This window comes from Danio rerio, chromosome 2 (assembly GCF_049306965.1).
Source record: "Danio rerio strain Tuebingen ecotype United States chromosome 2, GRCz12tu, whole genome shotgun sequence".
In the NCBI taxonomy this organism is placed as follows: Eukaryota; Metazoa; Chordata; class Actinopteri; order Cypriniformes; family Danionidae; genus Danio; species Danio rerio.
This window is the reverse complement of record NC_133177.1, coordinates 16,654,683-16,660,195: the sequence shown is the minus strand read 5'-3', so window position 1 is coordinate 16,660,195 and position 5,513 is coordinate 16,654,683. Positions and strand designations below refer to the sequence as shown.

The 5,513-nt window shown below is 53.1% G+C and overlaps 2 non-coding genes across 2 annotated transcripts; both read right to left on the bottom strand.

The window, feature by feature from the left end:
- Positions 1-493: 493 nt before the first annotated feature.
- LOC141379307 (U2 spliceosomal RNA) lies at positions 494-684 on the bottom strand. Its single transcript, XR_012395856.1, has one exon. It is a non-coding gene; the product is annotated as a U2 spliceosomal RNA (small nuclear RNA).
- A 4,399-nt stretch (positions 685-5,083) lies between these two features.
- LOC141379306 (U2 spliceosomal RNA) lies at positions 5,084-5,274 on the bottom strand. The gene has a single exon (XR_012395855.1). It is a non-coding gene; the product is annotated as a U2 spliceosomal RNA (small nuclear RNA).
- Positions 5,275-5,513: the final 239 nt, after the last annotated feature.

Sequence of the window (5,513 nt, the reverse complement as noted above, 5' to 3'; positions counted from 1 at the left end):
GTTGGGGCCCCGGCCCGGCGCTTTGGACCCTGGGTGAATGCGACAGGAGCGGGGGTTTCATGCTTTGCCATTTTTCAAATCCTCTGCACAGCTCTCTGGACCCACCATCCCCCAGGTCAGACTTAGGTCCTGATTGGGAATTATCCTCTCCACAGCTCTCTGGACCCACCATCCCCCAGGTCAGACTTGGGTCCTGATTGGGAATTATCCTCTCCACAGCTCTCTGGACCCACCATCCCCCAGGTCAGACTTAGGTCCTGATTGGGAATTTTGGATGGATTTTTTTTATTTATTTTTTTTTCCTCCCTGAGTTGCAATATGTGCATCGTGGCTCATGGACTAGAATAAGAGGATCCTGCCAAGAGGGTTGTTCATGCTCACTGTCTAAACGAGCGCATAAGACAGATACCTAATCGCAAAGAAGCGCAAGTCCCTACATTCAATCTAACGTTATGTTAAATTTCATGCAATCTAGTTCTGCTGTTCACCGCTTAATGAGTGCACCGTTCCCGGAGGTACTGCAATACCAGGTCGATGCGTGGAGTGGGTGGAGCAAGCCCCTAACCCATCTCCCAGCTGCAAAAATCAATTTAATATATAGTGCCCGGGTAGGGCACGTATCAGATATTAAACTGATAAGAACAGATACTACACTTGATCTTAGCCAAAAGGCCGAGAAGCGATACCCACAAACTGTCAGCAGTAGGAGCCGCAATCTACGCCACAAATAATACAATGTCGGCAAGCATAACAGGTACTAATTTTTAACCCTTAAACCTCCAGCACATTTGCTGACAGACAGACAGACATAACATTTTAGGCTTAACTAAGAGCCGTTGGTGACCAAAAACAAACTCCAAGCTTGAATACGGCAAAGAGACGTGACTATGGGCCGCTGGTGCCCAATGAGGGTACTTGAAAAGCCCCTGTTTGAGAGACTTTTCCGACCAAGTCAGTGTAGTTGCCATCCCCCCTTCAGAAGTCCAGACCAGGATTTTGTCTGGGCCGGCCTCGGAGATCAACCTGTCTTCCTTTACCTGCTTGAGCCTTGGGAAAAGACTTCCATGCCCGTATGAGCCACCACAGTCAGCGGGAATCAGTGACTCTTTTTTGGGGCAGCTCCAGCTCTAAAGGAACCCCTGGAAAGGACTTGCATGGCATTTCTTCCATGCCCGCGTGAGCCACCACATCAGTCACTCCTTCTGGGGCAGCTTGAGCTCTTGAAGGAGCCCAAGAAAAGACCTCCAGGGCATTTCTTCCAATCCCAAACGAGCTGCCCCAACTAGCAGGAATCAGTCACTCTTTCTGGGGCAGCCTCAGCTACTTAAGGGACCCCTGGGAAGGACCTCCAGGGTGATTCTTCCATGCCCACTTGAGCCACCACAGTCAGCGGGGAAGGAGTCACTCTTTCTGGGGCAGCTTCAGCTCTAAAGGGACCCCTGGGTAAGACTTGCGGAGGGTTTCTTGAATGCCAAAACGAGCTGCCAGCAACTGGCAGGAATCAGTCACTCTTTCTGGGGCAGCTTGAGCTCTTGAAGGACCCCAAGAAAAGACCTCCAGGGCATTTCTTCCATGCCCAAAGGAGCTGCCCCAACTAGCAGGAATCAGTCACTCTTTGTGGGGTAGCTTCAGCTACTTAAGGGACCATTGGGAAGGACCTCCAGGGTGATTCTTTCATGCCCACTTGAGCCACCACAATCAGCGGGAATCAGTCACTCTTTTTGGGGCAGCTTCAGCTCTAAAGGGAACCCTGGGAAAGACCTCCAGAGAGTTTCTTGCGTGCCCGAACGAGCTGCCAGCAATTGGCAGGAACCAGCCACTCTTTCCGGGGGCAGCTTCAGCTCTGAAGGGAACCCTGGAAAAAGACTTCCAGGGGGCTTCTTGAACGCCCACGCGAGCTGCCAGCTCCTGGCAGGGATCAGTCACTCTTTCTGGGACAGCTTGAGCTCGTGAAGTAGCCCAAGAAAAGACCTCCAGGGTGTTTCTTCCATGCCCACTTGAGCCACCACAGTCGGCGGGGAATCAGTCACTCTTTCCGGGGGCGGCTTCAGCTCAAAATGGACCCCTGGGAAAGACTTCCAGAGGGTTTCTTGAATGCCCTAACGAGCTGCCAGCAACTGGCAGGAATATGTCACTCTTTCCGGGGCAGCTTGATCTCTTGAAGGAGCCCAAGAGAATACCTCCAGGGCATTTCTTCCATGCCCAAACGAGCTGCCAGCAATTGGCAGGAATCAGTCACTCTTTCCGGGGCAGCTTGAGCTCTTGAAGGACCCCAAGAAAAGACCTCCAGGGCATTTCTTCCATGCCCAAAGGAGCTGCCCCAACTGGCAGGAATCAGTCACTCTTTCTGGGGCAGCCTCAGCTACTTAAGGGACCCCTGGGAAGGACCTCCAGGGTGATTCTTCCATGCCCACTTGAGCCACCACAGTCAGCGGGGAAGGAGTCACTCTTTCTGGGGCAGCTTCAGCTCTAAAGGGACCCCTGGGTAAGACTTGTGGAGGGTTTCTTGAATGCCAAAACGAGCTGCCAGCAACTGGCAGGAATCAGTCACTCTTTCTGGGGCAGCTTGAGCTCTTGAAGGACCCCAAGAACAAGACCTCCAGGGCGTTTCTTCCAAGCCCAAACGAGCTGCCACAATAGGCGGGAATCAGTCACTCTTTCTGGGGCAGCTAGACCTCTGGAAGGGCCCCAAGAACAGACCTCCAGGGCGTTTCTTCCATGCCCAAACGTGCTGCCCCAACTAGCAGGAATCAGTCACCCTGTCTGGGGCAGCTTCAGCTGCCCAAGGGACCATTGGGAAGGACGTCCAGGGTGATTCTTCCATGCCCACTTGAGCCACCACAGTCAGCGGGGAAGGAGTCACTCTTTCTGGGGCAGCTTCAGCTCTAAAGGGACCCCTGGGTAAGACTTGCGGAGGGTTTCTTGAATGCCAAAACGAGCTGCCAGCAACTGGCAGGAATCAGTCACTCTTTCTGGGGCAGCTTGAGCTCTTGAAGGGCCCCAAGAACAAGACCTCCAGGGCGTTTCTTCCATGCCCAATTGAGCTGCCACAATAAGCGGGAGTCAGTCACCCTGTCTGGGGCAGCTTCAGCTCCAAAGGGACCCCTGGGTAAGACTTATGGAGGGTTTCTTGAATGCCAAAACAAGCTGCCAGCAACTGCCACAATAGGCGGGAATCAGTCACTCTTTCTGGGGCAGCTAGACCTCTTGAAGGACCCCAAGAACAAGACCTCCAGGGCGTTTCTTCCAAGCCCAAACGAGCTGCCACAATAGGCGGGAATCAGTCACTCTTTCTGGGGCAGCTAGACCTCTGGAAGGGCCCCAAGAACAGACCTCCAGGGCGTTTCTTCCATGCCCAAACGTGCTGCCCCAACTAGCAGGAATCAGTCACCCTGTCTGGGGCAGCTTCAGCTGCCCAAGGGACCATTGGGAAGGACGTCCAGGGTGATTCTTCCATGCCCACTTGAGCCACCACAGTCAGCGGGGAAGGAGTCACTCTTTCTGGGGCAGCTTCAGCTCTAAAGGGACCCCTGGGTAAGACTTGCGGAGGGTTTCTTGAATGCCAAAACGAGCTGCCAGCAACTGGCAGGAATCAGTCACTCTTTCTGGGGCAGCTTGAGCTCTTGAAGGGCCCCAAGAACAAGACCTCCAGGGCGTTTCTTCCATGCCCAATTGAGCTGCCACAATAAGCGGGAGTCAGTCACCCTGTCTGGGGCAGCTTCAGCTCCAAAGGGACCCCTGGGTAAGACTTATGGAGGGTTTCTTGAATGCCAAAACAAGCTGCCAGCAACTGCCACAATAGGCGGGAATCAGTCACTCTTTCTGGGGCAGCTAGACCTCTTGAAGGACCCCAAGAACAAGACCTCCAGGGCGTTTCTTCCAAGCCCAAACGAGCTGCCACAATAGGCGGGAATCAGTCACTCTTTCTGGGGCAGCTAGACCTCTGGAAGGGCCCCAAGAACAGACCTCCAGGGCGTTTCTTCCAAGCCCAAACGAGATGCCTCCACAAGCGGCAATCAGTCACCCTTTCTGGGGCAGCTTCGGCTACTCAAGGGACCAGTGGGAAGGACTTCCAGGGCGATTCTTCCATGCCCACTTGAGCCACCATAATCAGCAGGAATCGGTCACTCTTTCTGGGGTGTGTTTTAGCTCTCAAAAGCGCCCTGGAAGGACTTCCATGGCCACAATTAGCGGGAAACCATCACCTTTTTTAGGGTCAGACCCAGCTCTTAAGGGACCCTTCCATGGGAAGGACTTCCAGAGCCTTTCTTCCAATCCAGCTTGGCCGGAAATCAGTCACCCTTTCCCGGGGATACGCTTAAGCTCCTAAGGGCCCCCCTTTCCGGAGCGTTTTTCCTTGCCCGCACTGGCCTTGACTCTGGCTGGGTAATCTTCACCCTCTCTGGGGGCAAGCACCTGCCCTGTGGGGGACCCTGGAGGAACACCTGTTCTCCAGCAGTGCCCGGGTAGCCCAAACTTAAGCCCGGGAACATTGACTTGGTTAACCGCAGGTGCCAGCCTTGCGTGCCGCTGGTGCCCCAAAGGGGCATGTACCTCTAGGCGCGGGACGTCCCCACACGTAGGCTGGGAGTTGGGGCCCCGGCCCGGCGCTTTGGACCCTGGGTGAATGCGACAGGAGCGGGGGTTTCATGCTTTGCCATTTTTCAAATCCTCTGCACAGCTCTCTGGACCCACCATCCCCCAGGTCAGACTTAGGTCCTGATTGGGAATTATCCTCTCCACAGCTCTCTGGACCCACCATCCCCCAGGTCAGACTTGGGTCCTGATTGGGAATTATCCTCTCCACAGCTCTCTGGACCCACCATCCCCCAGGTCAGACTTAGGTCCTGATTGGGAATTTTGGATGGATTTTTTTTATTTATTTTTTTTTCCTCCCTGAGTTGCAATATGTGCATCGTGGCTCATGGACTAGAATAAGAGGATCCTGCCAAGAGGGTTGTTCATGCTCACTGTCTAAACGAGCGCATAAGACAGATACCTAATCGCAAAGAAGCGCAAGTCCCTACATTCAATCTAACGTTATGTTAAATTTCATGCAATCTAGTTCTGCTGTTCACCGCTTAATGAGTGCACCGTTCCCGGAGGTACTGCAATACCAGGTCGATGCGTGGAGTGGGTGGAGCAAGCCCCTAACCCATCTCCCAGCTGCAAAAATCAATTTAATATATAGTGCCCGGGTAGGGCACGTATCAGATATTAAACTGATAAGAACAGATACTACACTTGATCTTAGCCAAAAGGCCGAGAAGCGATACCCACAAACTGTCAGCAGTAGGAGCCGCAATCTACGCCACAAATAATACAATGTCGGCAAGCATAACAGGTACTAATTTTTAACCCTTAAACCTCCAGCACATTTGCTGACAGACAGACAGACATAACATTTTAGGCTTAACTAAGAGCCGTTGGTGACCAAAAACAAACTCCAAGCTTGAATACGGCAAAGAGACGTGACTATGGGCCGCTGGTGCCCAATGAGGGTACTTGAAAAG